Source organism: Rhinatrema bivittatum, chromosome 3 (assembly GCF_901001135.1).
Source record: "Rhinatrema bivittatum chromosome 3, aRhiBiv1.1, whole genome shotgun sequence".
In the NCBI taxonomy this organism is placed as follows: Eukaryota; Metazoa; Chordata; class Amphibia; order Gymnophiona; family Rhinatrematidae; genus Rhinatrema; species Rhinatrema bivittatum.
In genome coordinates, this window is record NC_042617.1 from 447535919 (window position 1) to 447559201 (window position 23283).

The following is a 23283-nucleotide window of genomic DNA, read 5'->3' on the forward strand; positions in this document are numbered from 1 at the left end:
ACCAGAGAATGAAAAGTGTGCGTATAGTGTGTCCAGAACTAAAACTGTAATACTGTTAGGATATGATCGCCATCCAAGACAAAAGCAAGGAAGAATCAGTGAAAGCAGCGGTGACACAGTAATTGTTTCGCCTTTTTTTTTTTTTTTTCGGTGTCAGTTACCTTGAAAAGAAGCTTACATACACTGCCTCATTTTTTTCTGAAACAAAAGATGTTCTGTTTTAGTATTCTGTTCTTGTTTTGATTCTCTGCCCTCTTCTACCCTTGCCACGCCCTTCATTTTTATTTTTCAGCTGTTTTGTTGCCAAAACCAGTAAAGAGTGTATATGGAGATTTAGGGATTGGGGGTGGGGAATTGACATCAGGTTGACTTAAAATCAGGGTGAGGAGATCAGCCTGGACTTGAAAGGCACAGGATAACCATGACATAGAGACACGGACCCTGAATTCCACAATTATAACCAAATAAATTATATGCAATGTCCCTGGTCTCCAGCAGATTTTTCAAAGATTCTGAGGCAAGAGCTGGCCAATTATATGGCAGATTTTCCAGAATGCTGCAGAGTGGATCTCAGGCAGAAGAGAGGGATAAGGGATGGAGGAGAGAGAAGAGAGCAGGAAAGGAAGGAATGATCCATTCACACGACTTCCCCTGTTGATCCCTTCTCTCACCACTCTCCCTTCAATACCCTCACTCACACAACACAACCATTTCCATCCTTTAACTCTCACTCTCCATACACATCCCCTCCCATCCTCTGCCTCATTGTCTCTCCACACATACTCCTGTAGTCTCCTGATTCGCACCTCACATCTCCTTGATTCTCTCACTTTTGTCCCCTCCCTATTCCCTCATTCATGTTCCAGAGCAATCCCCTCACTTCCTCTCCCACATCCTCTGATCCCTTCACTCACTTCCTCCCCAATATCCCTTCCAATCATCTCCCACACCTAATCTTGACCCCTGCATCTCTCACTCACTCTCCCTCTCTGCATCCCCTTGGATCCCCTCATTCATACTTGCCTCCCTGCGATCTCAGTCACTCTTCCTTACCCAACCTCTCATTCAATGTTGTTGCCTTGCAACTCTCACTCCCTCTCCCTACTACCCCTCAGTTATCCTTTCTCCATTCTCCCAATATCTCACTCACTCACTCTTGCCCCTCATCCCTTCACTCTGTCTTCCCCACCCGCACCCTCTCGAATCTAGCCTCTACGCCCCAATCCCTTCATTCACCCTCCCATTGGCAGTACAGCATCTAAGGCCACATTGCTGTCTCCTGCCGGGGCCATTGGGCTGTGAACCAGTAAACAGCGGGAGCAGTTGGCAACAGAGTCCTTCCAGTTGCTTTGATGACAGCAAGGAGAAGAGAAGCAGTAATACAGTACCTGGCCCCAGGGGAGGAGAATAGTGAGTGTGTTTTTCTCCGAGGACAAGCAGGATGGTAGTCCTCACATATGGGTGACATCATCGGATGGAGCCTGGCATGGAACATGATATCAAAGATTCTAGAACTTTCAAACATGCCCTACTGATCATGTGCAGCTGTAGTCGTCATCCTGCCCCCTAGGCAGAGTCGCTCAGTCTCTTTTTTACCACAGAGCCATGAGGTCACAGGAGCCTTGTGTCTCACGGTGTTCAGATTTGCTCTTTCCTCACAGATTTTGTAAGTGATTTTTTTTCTAGAGCTGCAGCTGTTTTTCTTTCCTTTACCTTACAGTTGTTTTTATTTCTTTTCCTTTTTCTTCTTTCCTCTGTCTGCCAGCCACATAGCGGGTTTTAGTCGCTGTGCAGTCTGGCAAACTCTATTTCTATCCCTTAAAAAAAAAAAAAAGTAATACTGCAATTTAGTATCTGTGTCCTCTCCTTGCTCTGTTTTTGTACCTTTGTCAGGTACTGGCAGGACTGGCTAAATGCAGTCCGTGGGTGATCTGTGTAGGCTGTTGAGCCTGGGGACTTGCCTGTATTCTACCTGGGCAGGAGTTCCATGTCACTTCACTAATCGATCGGCATCAATGGAGGTTCAGACAATGCAGAGAGTGAGGACCACACTGTTCTTGTTGGGGGGGGAGGGGAGCTCTTCCTCCCCACATTCAAAGGAACTAGTCTCCATGTGCAGGATAACTGGATGATGTAGCCTCCCCTCCTGCTTGCCAGTATGTCAATACAGTCTTCTTGTGAGAGAGGGTGAGCAGGAGCCTGGGCAAGCAGCTTGCTGCCGCATCTTCTGTACCATGCCTAGTAACTGTGGCCCATGCACTTCTGTGATCAGCTCTGACATCGATGTCAGGACCTCATTGGGAACCAGGACTGCCATTGAACGCCATGGTCACCCTTGATGCCGTTGAGGCGCCAGGGCGTCCTAAATGCCATCGGGGTGCGTGACCACCCTCAATGCCATAAGGACCTTCCATTCTGTAGGCATTTATGGACTCAAGGCACCAGAATCATCGAGTGCCTTGGGCTTCAAGGTGGCGGAGTAGTCCATTCCATAGATGCCTCAGTTTCAATCCATGCCATGGATGCCTTGGGTCAATCAGTGCCCTCTGTGCCATTGATGCCCTCGATTCCATCGAGATGTGCGAGTGGCCACCCCCAATGCCATTGAGGTGCATGAGTGGCCTCCCCCGATGCGGTCCAGGGGTGTGGCCTCAATGCTGTGGCTACACTCGGGGCTGTTGAGGTGTATGGCCTCTGTCATTGTGTTTCGGAGCTGCCCCGATACCATCAAAGCCCTCTGACATCAAGGTGTGGGGCCACCAAGGAAGCCATCAGGGCCTATTGTCCCCAAGGCCTTCGACCGCCAGGGCTCTTGGGAGCTTTTGAGTGCCACTGAAGCCCTCAAGCAGCAGGGACTTCAACCTTGAATGGATTGAGTGCTGGGATTGCCCTTTACTCAAGGCATCCTGATACTCCAAGGCATACAGTCATAGTGATCTGGTGCCTCGAGGCACCTTGGCAGTGTCCCGACAGAGCACTGAGGGGCATTGTGTTGTTCCATCACTGGCCTAAGGCTATCAGGCACCATGGATGCCGATGATCTTGGGGACCCTGAGCCGCTGGGATCAGGAGGCATCAGAGGCCTCACCTAGATTCATGCATCATTGTGTTAATGAGTGCTGGCAAGGCTATCATCAGCCATAGCCACTGGCGAGGGATGCCATTGAGCTGGCAGCATCTATGTCCTCGTATGGATAGGTGAACCGATGGCACTGGCAGTCATCGGTTCCTCTGGGCACCGATGTGGCATACCAGGACCATTTCGGGCCTGTAGAGCTTCTGCCTGCAGGCACCCCTGGCATCCTTGGTACTGCCGGTCCATTGATGCCTTCAGGCAGCGGGGTCTCTATCAGTGCCGCTGGGCTGTTGATGTCTAAGTCCTGGGTACAGTGTCGTCTAGTGCCCTGGATGTGATCAGTCAGTGAGCGTGAAAGCACTGTGGGCCCTATGGGTGCCATCACCACCAATAGACTACGTCGGTTGCCACATGAAAGACCGCAGAGCACCATGTGCACCGTCAGTTGCCATGGACTTCATTGTTGTCGTTCCATGAGGGAAATGGGGTGAGCCATTCCTGACACAGTTTCAAGGGCTGTGTCCAGCCTCTGGGAGTGTTATCTGCTATGGGAGGGGAGCGACGCCTTAGAATACCACCTACCATCATGCCATACCCAGAGCCCCAGTGATACTGGGGACGCTGACGTCACATTGTTCCTATGCATTCCACTGGGAGTTACGGTGACAGTGGAGCACAGCATGCGCAGTCAGCTACAGCAAGGCTTCTACTCCAGTCACCTCGGACGATGGCAGGCAGCACCCTCTCTGTCTGTGATTTGTCTTTTGATAGCATGCAACCACTGACTCTAGCCATGAGATTCTTCCCACAAGCACGGCAAATGGAGTCATAGGTGTGCTTCCATCTATAGGATGGACTGCTACTGTATGAGTACTGGTCAGCTTGCTTTTCCAGCAGAGGGCTCTATTCTCCAGTTGTCCTCTACTGTTTGTGGGGGGGTTCCCTCTTGGCGGGCACAACAGGTTGTGCGCCACAGGAATGACCTTGGACTGTGTTCCTAGTCAAACACTAAGAGGAGTGGACACCAGGAGGATAGTGTCTGAAGTCTTCTCCTTCCTCGGAAGAGGAATGTTCTTTCTACCCCTTCTATGTCACAAATCCCCTTTGTGGGGCAGCCCCTGGGGCTCCGACCTTGGCAGGTTTATTGCTGAACTGGAGCCTTGATTCTTTGAATCAGTGTATCTCCTTATAGGCCGGGGCAAGGTAGTGGCGGTTATCTGACCGTTTTTGCTGGGACCCCTTTATTGATTACTGTGGTGGCCTTCCCCATCTGTGGGTGGCTGCAGTGGCAGTTTGGTCGCTTCTGAACCTCAGCGATCAGTGATTGTGTCCCCACTCTCATCTAGAGAGTCGATAGGGTTTTTGGGATCGGGAAGCTCTGATTCCCGTTGCTTTCCTGTCCCTTCAGAAAGGGAGGATTTGACTGAGTTCCAAGATAACTCTTATGGGTTCCCCTCTAGACACCTGGCTGTCCACCCCTGCAAGGGGTATCCTTCCTTCTCCGTTTCCCGGAGAAAGCATGTCACTGCTTCTGACTGGCGGTTGCTGTCGATTCCTCGTGGAATCCAAGAGTCAGTTGAGCAGTAGCGCTCTCCTTAGGGTTGCCCTAAGGCACAGCAGGTCTATTTCATGATGGAGCCTTTCCAGAGTAGCTCCTCAGTGACGATTAGTGGTTTCTCCCAACAGGTAGATACCTGCTGAGCTCAATGGACATTTTTTTTGATAAGGACCACTATTGCCAGTCATTCTCACCTGCAGAACCCTACCTCAGTGAGGAGGGGTCTAATCCATCTACTTGGCAAGCATGCCTTCAACCTATCGCCGTATCCATGGTTGAGGGATTTGGGAGACAAGGGACCCTGCAACAGAGATGTTGCTTTTTGGTTGTAGTGACTTGCAAGCTATATTTTCCCATTTTAGGGATAACCCTGTTTGCGGACAGGAGGTCCTGGTTTAGGCAACGATTGTCTAATTTACTGGACCGCATGCTACTTGGGGGAAGTAAATACTACCATAGCTGAGGTATTAATACCTAAGCCAGGTTCGGGGCAATTTGTTCCGAGATCGCCCTTGCCCTGCCGTGGTATCCTTAGGGTTCCAGGCTGGTGAAGAAATCCTGTTCGACAGGGGTTTGCACTTGTGGTACCCCAGCTTCCTCTTTCTTAGCGGAGAGTTTTCTGAATTTCTTCCCTGTGAAATTTGCTCTCAGTTTCAGCTGTTCCAAGTAGACTGAGGGCTCTATCTTGGTGGATTACTCCCTACTGGATTTGGCAGTGAGGTATTCGCTTGGGATTGAGATATACAATCTAGCGACTTATGCTTACCCAAGCAGTCCAGCAGCCTGCCTCCTTGTGTTCTTTGCTCTATCCCACTTCCAATTGGAATTTCAGGGGGAGAGAGAGAAAAGCTAAGGCGTTTGTGGTATATCTTAGTGTATACCTGCAGGGAAAGATACACCACTTCTTCCCTATATTTCACCATACTCTGGCCAATACTGCTTTCACTTTTCTCTCTTCACTAGATTGCCCAAAGTACCTTCTTGCTCGCCTGAACTATCCTGTACACAGGATGGATAGCCCTGCCCTTGACAGCGTGCAGGGTGGGTGAGCTTCAGGACTAATGTATCTCCCTGCTTGGGAGTTGGGCTAGGGATCCCATTCAGGGATTGCCTTTCATCCCCTGAAACTCTTGTTGCTGTCCTGCCGGTCAGCTATGTCTGGTGCTTGGCGCGTAGAGTCTCACAGACCATACCATTATTGATGATTATTCTTCAAAGCATTGCTTGGGTTTTTCTGCCCATTATGCCTATTGGCCAAACATGGGCACACTTCTGCAGAGACATTCTGTCCTTTGGATGTCAGTGGACCGCAGTTTCTTTCTGGGCAGTTCTCAAGCCACAGTTGGTTTTTCAGTTGTTTTGTAACACTAAAGAAAACTGTGTGGTCTTTGTCCATGGGTCCTTTCCTTGGTTACATCTCTGAACTTTTTCCTGTATCCAGAGGGTTCTAGACATACTGTCGTCATGGTTTACTGATCTGAAACCCTGCGTGATGCGGAGAATGTTTCTTGTTTGGCACTCTCATCACTCCCCTGCCTCAGGCGCCCCTGCTATGCATTGGGATTTTGTGTCTCAGTCTTTTCTATGGTTTTCTCTGTGTAGAACCCAACTCTTTTTCACACTTACACCTCCTTGTGAGTCGGGTGCTTCACAGGCAAAAAGGAGAGAGGCGGTGCTTTCAGATTGGTGCGGTTTCCCACTTTGTCCTGCTTGGACAGCCCACAGCTTGGTATTCACCCATGTGTGAGGACTACCATCCTACTTGTCCTCGAAGAAAGCAGTGTTGCTTACCGAGGGCAAGCAGGATGGTAGTTCTCACAAAACCTACCTGCCTCCCCTGGGAGTTGGTTTCTCCAAGTATTAGCTATATCCAGGACTGAGAGACTCTGCCTAGGGGGCAGGGGCGATGACTACAGCTGCACATGCTCAGTAGCGTATGTTTGAAAGTTCTAGAATCTTTGAGATCAAAGTCCCGTGCCGGACTCCATCCAATGATGTTACCCATGTGTGAAGACTAACATCCTGTTGTCCTCGGACAACACCTGTTACAGATAAGCAATTCTCTCTCCTTCCCTCCCATCATGAGACAGTGATCCTAATGGCCACCATAGAGATGATGGTGGCATGTGTGGGTGATGGGAGGGAAACACACATGGCAAGAGGGAGAGGAATAAATATGGGTGGCAGTGGGTGGAGAATAGTGGCATGACAGACCAGGCAGCAGCAACAGCTTCCAGATAAAACTCAGTTTTGCATTGTGAGAGGTGTAACTACAGTTACAGGTATTCTCAGTGCAAACAAACCTCAGAACACACATAGTAATGCACTATTATAAACTATGAAAGTAAAAATTTTAAACTGATTTTTTTTTCTTTTATTCTACTGCTTTTTGTTTGCTTTTTGGTGTTTAGAAATGTTTCAGTTTTTGGTTTTTTTTTAAATTCTGTTTTCTGTTACCTGGTATGAGCAGATGGTCACTAGAAGGTACTTCTCAATGCCAGAGTGCCCCTTCCTGACGGTTCTGAAAGAACTAAGAATGATGACAAAGATATCCAACAAAACCCAGACTGTCTCAGATTTACAGTAATTTTCAGTATCCTGGTGATGCAACACTCTGACCTGAAGAGGAGTGCTGTCTCTTGACCACACGAACTAAGCCATGTAGGACAGTGCTCAGTGCTATACTGTTTCTTCTTCATCCCCTCCTTGTATATAGATCAGGTACTGTAGCAACCTCTTCTGGTCAAGAAAACGAAGGAACGCATCACAATTTGCAAAAGTGTAGATCAGTTCAAATTGAATGCATACTTCTATATGGGCAGTAATTCCAACCACAGGTCAACATTTGGGGTTTAGCCCTTTTCTTAAGGTATCTTAAGGCCAATCCACTTGCCTTTGCTGAGATGACTGCTCACCACTTATAACAGAAGTATGCACTGGACTGAAATTACTCTTCATTAAGATGCTTTTTGTTATAGGGAGAGCATCTTTATTTTTGATTGCCCCTTGATGGACAATCCAGTTTGAAGAGCAGCACCCCAATAAAACTAGAGAAGCTTGTGTTTTTAGATTAATGGAAATTAGAAGGGAGCTGTATTGTGACTATAGAAGGGTCTGGCTCTCTTTAGAGAGGCACATTCAGTGCTACTGTCTGGCCATATATTTGTTTAACTCATAAATCCCTTACATGGGGGTAATAGCAATATTACATTTTACACCAAATTATAAATACATTAATCCATTCAAACATGCATATAATAATTACATTTTATTATATTTATTATTACACATTAGAATAGTCTCATCGTGGAGAGTTAGAGTTATATAGTTCTGCGATGCAAATTGAAGGTTTGTGATATTAGGTACCCAGATAAAGGATGTGATGGATGGAGCTCGGTTTGAAGAATGTATTGGATCGTGTGAAAATCCTTGAGAAGGATGTTTGAACGATGCACAATCTGGAACAAGCAGGCGTCGGTGTGATATCAGACTATGCCATTAGATCAGTGCTGGTACAAGAGCCTTTTAAAACACCCCCGAAGAAGCCCATGGAGGGTGAAACAAGGGACCTTGTTGGACTTTGGGCATACAGTGGGGGTTTGGATAATTGGTGGGATTTAGGTATGGGGATATAGTATTGTGTTATGGGGAATACTTATGTGATTTTAATATGGGGTTGCTGAATGAATGAGTGTGAATGAATGATGGGTAAATGTGGGTTATTGATTTACAAACAGCTATTATGAAAATAGTGATTTTATGATATGAGATAATTTATGTATGTGTATGTATACTTTAAGACTATTCTAATTTGTAATAATATAATAAAATCTAATTATTATATGCATGTTTGAATGGATTAATGGTATTTATAATATGGTGTAAAATGTAATATGTAATATTGCTATTACCCATAAGTAGAAATGGTATAGCGATGGAGAATCACGGATCCTTGTAGTGAGTTAGTCAAAAAATGAAAACTTAAGGCATGCGTTTCCACCTTTTATTCAGGGATATTTAAAGAGAAGTTTTGGTCCCTAAATAAAAGGTGGAAACGCATGCCTTAAGTTTTCATTTTTTGACTAACTCACCACAAGGATCCGAGATTCTCCAGCGCTATACCTAATGACGGCATTAGGCTTCAAACTGATCACAGATAAAGCAACACACAAAGCTGGCCACTCATTAGATCTTACTTTCATTAACAGTAGCTTCCTGGAAAACATAAAAACGGAATACACACAAATCCCATGGTCAGACCATTTCCTCATTATCTCCCAGATCAAGCACGCAAGACCAATAATAAAGCAAAACATTGAATCAGCTGAATTCTCTTACCGTCCCTCCTTCAACACAGATATACTCAAAGACCGACTTTCTGAAGAATTAACTCACATTAACTATGCAAATAGCCATGACGCAACAACCGACTGGTTAAATAGAACCACTACCCTGGCGAATGAATTAAACCCTATGCAAATGGCCCTCATCAAAGAATCAAAGCAAAATAATCCATGGTATAGTACACAAATCAAGGAAATAAAACGATGCCTTAGAAAGAAAGAAAAAGAATGAAAAAATAACAAAAACGCTGATAATTTAACAAAGTACAGGAAACAACTTGCATACTACAAAAAAACAATCTTAGACACTAAAAAAAAAAACTACAGCTCAAAAATAGAAAAATTCTCAAATAACGCCAGAACCCTATTTAACATAGTAAAGAATCTAACTAGTGACAACACAAACAACTGCCAAACATTACAAGAGAACCAATGCAATGAAGTAGCTCAATTCTTTAAAGAGAAAATTGAGAACCTGAGAAAAAAAATCCCTAACAAGACCAAACAAGAGATTAAAATGCCCACTAAAGATGTTAGTAACTGGTCAGAATTTGAAGAAGTATCACAAGACGAAGTCGAGAAAATGATAAATCAAATGAACCCTGCCACCCACGTAATTGACACCATTCCCATTACTGAACTAAAAAAACTCACCAACACAATAGCCCCAACCCTCACTAAAATCATCAATCTCTCACTTGATGAAGGAGTAATGCCAGATACCTTGAAAGGAGCCATTATTAAACCAATAATTAAAAAAAAGAACCTTGACCCACTAGTTCTCAATAACTATAGACCAGTCTCTAACTTACCCTTACTAGCCAAACTAATTGAAAAAACAGTACAACAACAATTGTCAAACCATATTGAATGTAACAACATATTTTACCCAGCGCAACATGGGTTTCGCAAACACTACAGCACTGAAAATCTACTATTAGCTTTATCAGATAATATCTTAAGAGGATTTGATACTGGAACACACTACATTCTAGTTCTATTAGATCTCTCCGCAGCATTCGACACAGTAAATCACAAAACACTACTCAATAGACTGAAAGAAATAGGTCTCACTAATAAAACAATAAAATGGTTTGAGTCATACCTTAAAAACAGATGTTTCCAAGTACAAATCAAAAATACACTTTCAGACAAAGTCACACTGCTAACCGGTGTCCCACAGGGATCGGCCCTGTCGGCAACACTCTAACATTTATCTCCTCCCGGTATGTCACCTACTAGCAGGACTTGGAATCATACACTACTTATACGCAGACGATATACAGCTACTGCTACCAATTGTAAACACCATTGAAGAAACAATGAAACTTGCTAATATGTATCTTGAGATAATTAAACAGCTCTTAAATCAGATGGAACTGGTAATAAACATCGACAAAACGGAATTCCTACACCTTGAATGTAAAAACATACACCACATCCAACCAACATTCACAACTAAAAATAACCAAACCGTTGAGCTAGCAACTAAAGTATGAAATCTAGGAGTAATAATTGACCCTGAGCTAAACATGAAACAACACATCTCCTTGAAAATAAAGGAAGGATATGCGAAACTAATGATCCTAAGACGACTTAAACCTCTACTAACACGACTTAAACCTCTACTAACAGAATCCCTCCTTCTTTCTCTAACGGACAACATCCTGATGGGCCTTGACAAGGGACAATCTTACCTGCTAGCCCTTCTCGACATCTCTGCCGCGTTCGACACGGTAAACCACACTATCCTCTTAAACCGTTTAATGGAAATAGGCATATCCGGCTCTGCACTGCTCTGGTTCACATCCTTTCTGAACAACAGACACTACAAAGTCAAAATAAATGACAAAGAATCTCACTCCATTCCATCAAACCAAGGCGTACCTCAGGGTTCGTCACTTTCCCCTACCCTGTTCAATATATATCTACTCCCTTTATGCCAGCTACTCAATAGTCTCAATCTCACCCACTTTATATACGCGGACGATGTTCAAATCATAATCCCCATCTCGGACCCCATCTCTACTCTAAATTTCTGGAACAACTGCTTACAAGCCATCAACCTTCTGCTCTCTAGTCTCAACCTGGTCCTAAATACTTCCAAAACGGAACTACTGGTTATCTCCCCTAGTGACAACAACCCCCTCGCAAATAATGCTAGCACCCCATTAGCAAACCAGGTCAGAGATCTTGGGGCCACCCTTGACTCTAGAATGAATTTCAAAAAATTCATTAACGCCACAACCAAAGAATGCTTCTTCAAGCTACAGGTCCTGAAGCAACTTAGACCGCTCTTACACTTCAAGGATTTCCGTTCGGTGCTTCAAGCCATACTGTTTTCAAAGATCGACTATTGTAACGCTCTATTACTTGGTCTCCCCGCTTCGTCCACCAAACCTCTTCAGATGCTGCAAAACGCAGCGGCTAGGATCCTTACAAACACTCGTCGCAAGGACCATATCACACCAATCCTAAAAATCCTACACTGGCTGCCCATCCAATATAGAATACTTTTCAAGGCTCTCACCATCATCCACAAATCCGTCTACCAGCAATCCACTCTCCAACTCACCTTCCCACTCGAATTACATACTTCAGCAAGACCGATCAGAACTGCCTACAAAGGTTCGCTCAAGGCCCCCCCCAACAAATCATCTGTCCACAACTCTATTCACAAGCGTGCTCTTTCAACAGCAGGTCCACTACATTGGAATTCACTTCCCCAAGACTTACGCCAAGAACAATGCCATTCAACATTCAGAAAGAAATTGAAAACCTGGCTGTTCGCAGAAGCCTACCGCTGAAGGATCTCCTCAACCATCACTGTCTCTCATTCTCCCACCCCTCCTTAATCCCTACCCCCCCCCTCTTTTCCCTCTCCCCTTCCCCCCCACCCAACCTCACCCTTTCCTTCTCCCACTGGACATACCATGCTAATAACTGCCTAGGATAAATCTATGTTTACGTATCTTATAGTTTTTGTTGATTATATATATATATTTATCTCTCTCTAATTGTTTCTTAGTTTAAATTCTGTACTGTCTTCCATTGCCCAGGTTTTACGCTCCCTGTTTAATGTAACTTTACTTTCTACCTTGATGTTAATTGGTTTCCCCTCAGTTACATTGTAAACCGGTACGATAAGACCTAGTCTTGAGCATCGGTATAGTAAAAGAAATTAAATAAAATAAATAAATAACACTAAACAATTTCCTCACAGTTTTGCAGGCAATGATATTCGCAAGTACAGACTACTACAACTCCCTACTTTTAGGACTTCCACAATTCGGCCACTACAAATATTACAAAATTCAGCTGCTAGAATTTTGACCGGCAAAAAAAAGAATGATCACATTACAGGAACGCTTGCCGATCTACACTGGCTCCCAATTGAACAAAGGATTCAATATAAGGCTTTATGCATAATTCATAAACTAATCCATGATGAAAAAGCTGACTGGCTTAACACTGCTCTGCGCGTACATGTCTCATAAAGAAACCTAAGATCTGCTAATAAGGCTCTACTAACTGTTCCCTCTGTCAAAACAGCACGCCTCACGCAAGTTAGGGAGAGAGAAGTATCACTGGCTGGCCTCGTGCTATGGAACACCATGCCACTCGAAATAAGGCTGCAGAGAAACTTCAAAATATTCAAATCCAATCTGAAAACCTGGCTATTTAAACAAGCTTTTTATAAAGATAAAGAGAAGGAAAAAAACAGTTGATTGATTAGGATGCACCAAACTAGAAATTGTTATTTGTAACCTACAAATGCACATTAAGGTTAAATTCTTTCTGTCTAATATGCTCCCTACAGACAAACTTAATGTACAAACATAGTTTATTGAAGTGAATTGTTACCGCACTATGATGGCACATGACTAACTGTAATCTATACCACTTACTTTATGCATTATCGTGCCTTGCTGTAAACCGTTGTGATGGTTATCTAACTTAATGACGGTATAGAAGAGCTTTTAAATAAATAAATAAATATACCATTTCTACTTATAGGTAATCACCACTAATGTATACCACTCATCATCTCCACTTCCTGTTGGGTATTGCTATTACCCCCATGTAAGGATTTATAAGTTATTACTTCTGGTGGGTGTTGTAATATAGGCTCTCTGTTGTATGTACCTTATATGGTTTCCATTCACATATTTGTTTAGCCATTGCCCCACTTCATTGAATAATGAGCACTCCCTTTCACAGCCAGCTCATGCTTGTTGTGGTCATTTCTATCACATTTATTAGTGAGATCTTCATAATCCATTCTGCCAGTAATTTGTTTTATGTCTAAACTGCTAGAAAATGGAGGCTTTAGGCTCACTATTGACGTTTGCAGATTGAATGAAATATGATTTTGAAGAGAGACTTATTTTATGTCCTGTATGAGGTAACTGACTTCTTAAAAAAAAAAGGTAGTAAGGCTATTTAGTAAAAGGGGAGGATTGGAGTTTTGTCTTTCTGACTTCTTCCCTTTCACTTATCACTAAGCCAAAATGAATACATAGAAGGCAAAAATAGCTTTTCTAGCTTCTGGTTATTTTTGGAAAAATACTTGATATTTTGATGTGATGTTTTGTGGCTAGAATGTAGGTCCCCAAGCAGAAATAATAAACACTGTAAAGGCAATGCAAATTAGCATGCTGGAAGTCTGATGATTTTTTTTATGTTCCGGTTTTACCATGTACACCTCACCAAACAAAGCCATTCTCGCTTTCTTTTCAGCTTACTTTGCTTGTTAGTGACCTACCTTTTTTCTTATACCTTTTTCTTCTGAATCCATTACACATCTACCGTGACAGTGGTGGTTGAAGTAATGTAAACACAGTGTAGTGTTACACAGGTGCTTTGTTGTGTTAGGTACATTCTTTGGTATGAACAAGAAACTTCCAGCAGTTGATTGAAAAAAGAACAAGAGAACCTCCATGGATCATGCATGTCTGAGTAAACTCACTGGGTGAAAGATTATATATGTTAGGATAGAAGCCATTCTAATGAACAAACCTTAGTTTATGCTTCTTTCTATGGATAGTTAATATGAAGTCTTAAAATCACAAGCAACAAAATCTAGCATCAATTCTATTTTCCCTGCATTTCTAGATTGCCTTGAGGTGTACTGTATGCATGGTAGGTGTGGCAATCTAACCACACTTGCTTAAGCAAGCACCCAAGAAGGAGCAGACAGCATTAATATTTCAATGACAGAATGGACTAGTACTGGAACTAGGGGACACTCCTTGAAGCTAACTTGTAGCAGATTTAAGACAAATTTAAGAAATTATTTTTTCAGTCAATGCACAATTAATATGTGGAATTTGTTGCCAGAGGCTGTGGTCAAAGTTAATAGAATATCTGGGTTTAAAAAAAGGCTTGTATTAGTTTATGGAGGGCAGGTCAGTTTACACTTATTAGCTAGTTAAACATAGGGATCACATCTCCTACTTCTAGGAATGAGTTACAGGGAAGGGATCTTCTGGGCACTTCCAAGTGATCTGGATTGGCCTCTGTCTGAGACAGGATGTTGGATTTGATGGAACATTGATCTTATGCACTTCATTGATCCAGATCACAACTTTTGAAAGTGAAAATTTGTATTAAAGTAATGATGGTGACACAGCCTGCTGGTCCATTGCTGAGCACTTCCATGCAGGATACCTAGATTTGAGTTCCGAGCCCAGCTTCTGGTCCTCGAGCTGGCCGAAACTGGGCATACTGTACAGGCAGAGTGTACAGCCCCAGAAGGATCAGGCAAGGAGGGGGCGGTTTGCTTCCAAGCAACATACAAACAGCATCATCTAGTGTTCAGGCATCAAATGCATACTTTCCTGGCATGTAAACAGATGGACTCAGGACCAGTGGGTTTATGCTCCCCTGCCAGCAGATGGAACTGGAGCAAGCTGACGTGACAGTATATATAACCCTGCAGTGACTCCAGCCTGCCAGTTTTCTCTGTCTCTGGCAGATGGTGGACCTGCATCTCCCTATGGGGAATTCTTTGAGTTTTTTGAAAGGAGAAATATGAAATTCTAAATTAAGGAAAAGAAAACCCCGCTCTCCTGCAGTAATACCTAAAGGTCCCTTCCCCAGTTGAGAATTCCTGAGGTGATTTCCGTGGTCCCTCAGAAAAGTGCCTTGGTCCGGTAGCTGGGTTTCCTGGCGTGGACTTAGCTGCTAGTTCAGCTGAAAGACAGCAGGTGCAGGAGACCGACTGCGGCAGTGACGGCAGATGCCCTCTCCCCCCCGCAGCTGGAGACCATTTCTGTACTCAGCCAATAAGCGCTGAGCTCAGGTAAGTTTTAAAAAGAAAAAAAAAAAGAGATATTTTTACCTGAAGCAGAGACAGAGGAGTTTCAGGACTTCCTCCGGTCTCCGTTCTCGGCGCCATGCCAGCGTTCATTCCCACTCCCGATGGTGTTAGGGAACTAGGCAGCCTGGCAGGTTGAGTGGCCCCTGGTGGGCTAGGCCTTACACTGAGGCTTTTTTCTTGCACACCGCGTGGTAGGCCACGGCGGCCGTTTTCATGCGCTCTTGTCCGTGATCTGCTGCCCTCTACAGGCCGTCAGTGTGTCAGCTTTGCGCATGTGTTGTGCACTCAGATTTTGGGCGTGCTTTTTATGCGCACAAACATTTTTATGCGCTTAACTTGGTGCACATGTTGTGCATGCGCCTTGCTGTGCTTTCTTCTAGGTGCTTATTTTTTGGGCGCATTTCATTTTTGAGCGTGAGCCATTCTGTTGCATGTTTACCGCAGTGATTCCACCAGTAATCAAGAAGCCTAAGCGTCTGGCTTCTAACCTGTGTCAGCGCTGCTCAGACTTTCAGGGAGAATTGTCTTCCTCGGATTTTCCCATTCTGTTGATGGGTTGGTCACGGCCTTGACTGGGGGGACACCGGATCTTGGTTCGCCCTTGCCTTGCTCCTCCGCTGGCAAGGGTAGTTCTGTGGGACAGCTCCAGTTCCTTCTGGGCTTAATCTGGACCCGGCTGCTTTTTCTTCAGTGGAGTTTTTTCAAGGCTTACAAGCCTTTCTTCAGGGTAACATAAAAAGATTGATCCAGACATCCTTAAAAAATATTTATTAAGAAGGCAAATTGCCCAGTAATTGCCCGACTCTGGCCTGAGTTTCGCCCATTCAAAAGGAGATGATTAAGTATCAGTGTTCATATTTAATATTCGATACCTTAATTGCTTGTTATGTTTCTTGTTAGAGTCTGATGAGCACCCTGATACTGCGCGTGCGAAGCTAACATGATATAAACAGGTCAAACACAACAAGAAAATAACTGGCTTGCTGTACATAAAACAGATTGACAAAAATACTGTTGTCAAACCAATCGGGAATTGTGGAAATATATCAAGAAACATAACAAGCAATTCAAGTATTGAATATTAACTATGAACATCGATACTTAATCAATACCTTTTGTGTGAACAGCCCCTGAAGCAGCCCCTAGTGAATGGGTGAAACTCGGGCCAGAGTCGGGCAACTACTGGTCAATTTGTCTTCTTAATAGATCCAGATGTCCTTAAAAAATATTTATCTCTTTTTTTGTTACCTTCACGGATTTGATAGACCATCTTCCTTTTTGCTTTCTGGGTCCAAGACTTTCTTCAGGCGTAGTCCTCCGCTTCTCCCATTTCTGTTCAGTTGGACCCTCAGCCGGTGGCTCCTCCCTCTTCCAGTCCTAATGTTAAGCGCCGGGGCTCACCTCGCTGCCTGCAGGTGTTCCTGACAGGAATCCGGATGGCACTGATGATGAGATTGATCCTGATTCCCTGGAAGATGGAGAAATTCCTCCAGGGCTGGAACCATATCGAACTATGTTGCAGTTCCTTCATAGAGATGAACTGCCGGCCCTGATTTTCCTAGACATTGAAATAGCTTGGGTGTTCTGGTTCAGATGCTATGTCAAAGCTGGTTTTATGCCATCCAGGAATTGATTGATCTGGAATTAGATACCTCAGAGGCATATTTTAAAGGGGGTCAGATTTTGGAAGGACTGTACCCCCTGGATCTGGCTGTGAGAGAGCATTTGCATTTTCCCAAAGTGGATGTTCTAGTATGTGCCGTGTCTAAGCGGACGATTATCCCCATAGGAGGGAGGAGTGACCTTGAAGGATGTACATGATAGAAAGATTGAGGCTATTCTTAAGCAAGCCTTTGAGGCAGTGGTGATGAATTTACAGATTGCCTCCTGTTGCACCCTAGTGGCAAGATCTTGTCTGCTTCTCTCTCAGGAGGTTGATGAATCTGGAGGGAATTCCAAAGCAGTTATGGAGCCTACTGCCACCTTTTTAGCAGATGCAGGCTGTGATTTGGTCTGGACCTTGGCCAGAGGAGTGACTTCGATGATACCAGTCAGGTGTAAACTCGAAATTGGGCAGCTGACACAGCTTCCAAAGCCAGTCTTACCAAGATGCCCTTTAAAGGCTCACTCTTGTTTGGGAGCGAGTTAGAGAAACAGGCCAGTAAGTGGGGCGAGTCTCTAGTGCCCTGGTTGCCAGAGGATAAGAAACAGTTACAATGCCCCTTTGGTATGAGGGGTTGTTTCTGGGGTTCCAGGCGGTTTCGTCCTTACAGAGGTGACGACCTTTCAGCCGACTTGGCCTTTCGATAGGTCTCGGTCCTTTTGTCCCCGGCAGCCCAAGAGAGGGAGCGGGCTTGGGTGGTGGACCTTCCTGAGCTTCCCAATGAAGGTTTGCTGACCCACCTTCCAGAACAGGAAGTAGGGGGCTGTCTCTCTCTCTTTTATCGGAGGTGGGTCAAGATCATGTCAGACTAGTGGGTCCTGGAGGTGATACGCGAAGGGTATGCAGTATTCCTCGGGATGTGTTCATGGCGTCTCCTTGTCATTCTCCACAGAAGAAGCAGGCAGTGGAATTCACACTTCAAAAACTTCTCAGCCTGAGGGCTGTGGTTCTGGGGCCCATGTCTCAAGAAAATATGAGGCAATATTCCAAGAAGGGAACGTTCCTTTCATCCCATCTGGGATCTCAAGAGAGTTAATCATCACTTGAAGGTGACTCATTTTCAAATGGAAGCCTTATGCTCTGTAATAATGGCAGTGCAGTCAGGGGAATTTCTGACCTCCTTACAACTGTCAGAGGCTTACCTTCATATTCCCATCTGATTGGAACACCAACGCTTTCTACGCTTTGTGGTGTTGGGGCACCATTATCAGTTTTGGGCGTTGCCTTTTGGTCTAGCCAACGCTCGCAGAACATTTTCCAAGATTATTGTGGTGGTAGCGGCAGCCTTGCAAAAAGAAGGAATCCTGGTGCACCCATATTTGGATGACTGGCTGATTCGAGCCGCCTGGTGAATACAGGGTGATCTCCTTATTGGAGGAGCTCAGTTGAGTGGTGAACCTGACAAAGAGCAATCTTCAACCATCCCAGTTCTTGGTGTATCTGGAGGTCCAGTTCGACACGGGACAGGACAGAGTTTTCCTACCAGAAGTTCAGATCCAGAGATTGAGGCCTCAAGTGCATCAGATGCTGAACACCATACGCCCAATGGTGTGGTCCTACCTACAGGTACTCTGCTTGATGGCAGCTACTCTGGAAGTGGTTCCATGGGCAAGAGCGCATATTCATCCTCTTCAGCACTCTCTGCTATCTCAATTGAACCCGCAGTCTCAGTATTATGCGGTTCGGCTCTACTTGCTGATGGAAATCTGCTCCCGCCTCCAGTGGTGGTTGCAAGAGGATCATCTGAGAAAGGGAGTTCCCTTGTCCTCTCTGGCCTGGTTGATACGACAGATGTGAGTCCCCACAGTTGGGTGGGGGGGGGGCTCACTGACTGGAGTTAACGGCCCAGGGGCACTGGAATGCCAAAGAGTCCCACTGGAACATCAATCGCCTGGAGGCCCGGGTGGTATGGCTGGCATGCTTGCAGTTCAGCCACAGACTGCAGAATCAAGCGGTTTGCGTGATGTCAGACAACATGACGACAGTGTGCTATATCAATCGCCCAGGGAGGAACCAAGAGCCAGCAAGTGTCACAGAAAATAGACCAGCTGATGGAATGGGCAGAAGGTCATCTGCAGATGATTTTGGCCTCTCACGTTGCAGGAAAAGACTACGTAGGAGCAGACTTTCTCAGCAGGGAGAGTCTGGACCCAGGAAAATGGGTGTTGTCAGCTGAGGCATTTCAGCTGATTGTGGATCGCTGGGGCCTTCTGTTCCTAAACCTGCTGGCGACTTCTCGAAATGTGAAGGTTCCTCGCTTCTACAGTTGCAGGAGAGACACACTCGTACAGGTCTGGCCAGAAGACAGCTTGCTTTATGCCTTTCCTCTGTGGCCCTTGCAGGGCAGGATAATTTGCAAAATCGAAGGCCACGAGGGGGGCTATTCCTGGTAGCGCCAGACTGGCCCATGCATATGCAGTATATGGATTTGTGACGACTTCTGGTGGAGGACCCCCTTCGTCTTCTGCTGCACATGGATCTGCTTCAGTAAGGACCCGGTTCTTCATGAGGATCCAACTCAATTCTGTCTTACGTTTGGCCCTTGAGAAGGCTCGCCTGTTAAAGCGTGGTTAATCCTCTTCGGTGATTGCCACTTTACTCCATGCTTGCAAGTTCTACACTTCTTTGGCTTATGTGTGGGTTTGGAAAGTTTTTGAGACTTGGTGTGAGGAGTGTGGGGTATTCTTTCTCATTCAGTTAAGGTCCCTCTCATTCTGGATTTTTTTGTAGGATGGATTGAATAAAGGCTTGGCCCTTAATTCCTTGAAGGTGCAGGTTGCGGCTCTTGCTTGTTTCAGAGGCCTGGTGAATGGTGTTTCCTTGTTGTCTCATCCTGATGTGGCCTTTTTTTTTGAAGGGAGTGAAGCACCTTAGGCCTCCCTTGAGGTTACCGGTTCCATTGTGGAGGCTTAATTTGGTGCTGGACCTTTTGGCAGGCCCTATGTTCCAACCACTATGTAGCCTTTCCTTACAGTTGTTGACTTTGAAGACTGTGTTCCTGGTGGCTATATGTTCGGCACATCGGATTTCTGAGTTGCAGGTCTTGTCTTTCTGGGAGCTGTTCCTTCGGGTGACTCCGGAGGCGATACAGCTGTGTACTGTTCCATCCTTCTTGCCCAAGGTAGTCTCGGACTTTCATTTGAATTAGTCCATCTCCTTGCCATCCCTGGATAAGGTCAGGGATATGGAGGAGTTTCGCCTTCTGCGCTCCTTGGATGTTAAGTGTCTTGTCATGCGGTATCTGGAGGTTTCTGAGTCTTTTCGAAAGATGGATCACCTGTTTGATCTCCATGGTGAGAGTAAGCAGGGCACTCCGGCTTCATGAGCTATCATAGCTCGTTGGATTATGGAGGTGATCATAGCTGCGTATGTGGATGCTGGAAAGCCATTGCCTACTGAGGTTAGTGCTCATTCCACTAGGGCTCAGGTAGTGTCATGGGCAAACGTTAGTTGTTGTCTCCTGTTGATATCTGCTGAGCTGAAATGTGGTCCTCCTTACACACTTTTTCAAGATTTTATTGTCTGGATGTACAGGCCCGAGAGGGTAAGAACATGCCATACTGAGTCAGACCAAGGGTCCATCAAGCCCAACTTAATTAATAGCAGGTAATGGACTTCTCCAAGAACTTATCCAATCCTTTTTTAAACACAGCTACTCTAACTGCACTAACCACATTCTCTGGCAACAAATTCCAGAGTTTAATTGTGCGTTGAGTGAAAAAGAACTTTCTCCAATTAGTTTTAAATGTGCTGTTGGTTTGGAATTCTTACAAGAAGGATTGGTTAAGGCTGGCCCTAACACCTTGGTTCTTCTTTATATCTGTCAGTGCCACCTTAGGACCTTTACTTGGTGGTGTTTTTGCAGGCTACAGCTTTTGGCCTCTGTGTGTTATTTTTTTTGCAGCTATTTACCATAAAAACGTTGTCTTGGCCGCTTTCTTTGACGAGGTGCATTCTGAACTACAAGCTCTCTCATATTGTGTAGCTTTCTTTTTTCCTGGTAGTGATCTTAGAGGACCATTTGAGTCAGTCTAATTCCTTGTCAGCTCTGGGCAGGATCAGATGTGAGCGAGAATACTCATTGCTATGTGCCTCAGATGTGAGGCGATATCTGGACGTCACCCCTTCCTTATGGGTGACTGATCAACCGTTCATCCTCCATAGGAGAGGTGGACAGGGAGAGCAGGTATCGAGGACTACAGTGATCACCTAGGTGAAAGAGGTTATCACAATGGCCTAGGTGGATGCAGGAGTGCTATTACCAGGCAAGTCATGGTGTCGTCCACTGGAGCGCAGGTGGTTTCTTGGGCAAAGGTCCTATTGGTATCTCGTTCCGAAATTTTCTGGACAGCAATGGGGTCCTTCTTACCTGCTTTCAACAAGCATTACCACTTGACTGTGAAAGCTTGAGAGGACGCATTCTTGCGAGGCTGGTATTGATGGGGGCGCAGGCAGCCCCCCACTAATTTAGGGAGTAGCTTTGATACATCCCACCAGTGTGGACTGGCCTGCCTGAGTGCCGAGAAATGTGAAATTACTTCTTACCTGATAATTTACTTTTCCTCTAAGGAAGGCAGGCCAGTCCACAATCCTGCTGTGGGCTGCCTACTTGTGGTCTCTTTCACTTTGTTTTTTGTTGCAGGGATGATGCAGAGAGTTCATTAATCTGAATCATTGGGCAGCCTGTTAAGTGGAAAACCAGCCTGTTATGTTCACTTATGGGTTAGTAGTTTTACTGAGTTTGGTACTTCAGAGTTGGGTGGAAGTTAACAGTTGATTGGCTGTTAAGATTCATGGTTCAAGTCTAAACCACAGTTGGCTTTTCAAGAGATACTGGAAGATTGATTTCAAGGCAGAGCTATATGCCAGAGAGTTTGTTGTCTCCGTCTCCATCTGCTGGTAGGTGTGCATAACCCATCAGTCTAGCTTGGCCTGCCTTCCTTAGAGGAATAGAAATTATCAGGTAAGAAGTAATTTCACCATTCAGGATATTCACAATGAATATGCATGAGAGATATTTGCATATAATGTAGGCAATGCATGCAGTTATTCTTCATACATATTCATTGTAGAAAACCAGAACTGTTTGTGGCACTCCAGGACTGGCTTTGCCTACTCCAGTCTAGGAAATGTTTATTGCTGTAAACATCTCTTACATTAAGCAAGTTTCGGTATTAGAAGAAATCTATATAAATAAAAATGTTAAATAGTTTGGACAAAATCGCTGATCTCAGAAACCACTGAACCGATTGCTTTCAAATTTGGACACAACCTTCATTTTGCATACAGGAAGGTTCTTCTGTACTTACATTACAGATATGTCACACCTGTGACAGGTAAAATAGGTTTAAAAATGTTTTCGAGAAAACAGCGACATCTGCTGGACGTAAGCGCCATCTGTTACACCTTACACTAACACACGCTACACTAATCATTTCGCCAGTCCAGGTCCACGTTTCACTTCCATTTTAACACATTCACGCACTTTTTTAGACGGAAAATAACTATTTCCTTTACAGATAAAATACACCCACCACCCTCCTCACACCCCCCACACACATGCCAAATTGATTTACTTCCCACAGCCTCCCAACACACACAAAACCACCCTCCTCACACCCCCCACACACATGACAAATTTATTTACTTCCCAGGCCCTCACAACATACACAAAACCTGACAGAAGTCCGGGAGGCTCCAGCGGGGGGCCAGGACCAGTCCGGGACACATCTCCTGCACTACGGCCGTCGGCTGCCAGCAATTAACATGGCGCCGACGGCCCTTTCCCTTACTATGCCACTCGGGGACACCAATGGCGGCAGTAGCCCATGTGACATAGTAAGGGTGAGAGCCCCTCGGCGCCATTTTCAGGACTGGCAGCCGGCGGACCTTTGCCCTTACTATGTCAGAGGACCTACCGCTGCCATTGCTCCACCCCACTGACATAGTAAGGGTAAAGGGCCTTCGGAACCCGTTTCAGTGCTCGCAGCCGATGGACCAATGCCAATACATCGCTCCCAGACCACTCCTGAACGCTCGCTCCACCGACTGACATTTTTATCAGGTCTTGGGGGGTCTGGAGGGTGGGGGGTGGTAAAGAATTTATTGTGAACATCTTGGGGAGGGGTCACGAGGGAGGGCAGGTTTCATTCATTCAGCAACTCTGGGGGGAGCAGGGGGGGCTACTGTTTTTCGCAGGGCTGGGAGAGGGGGGCAGGAGAGTGTGGGGTGGCTAGTTTAAGAGAACTCATAGGGTTGTTTTTTGGAGGAAGGGGGAGGTTCACACACAAATACATACACTAAACTTGCACGATCTCGGGA

At 45.2% G+C, this 23283-nt stretch overlaps 1 protein-coding gene across 4 annotated transcripts in view; it reads left to right on the top strand.

The window, feature by feature from the left end:
* TAF1B (TATA-box binding protein associated factor, RNA polymerase I subunit B) overlaps positions 1–23283 on the top strand; it is a 261150-nt gene that overhangs the window by 220966 nt on the left and 16901 nt on the right. The window lies entirely within an intron of this gene.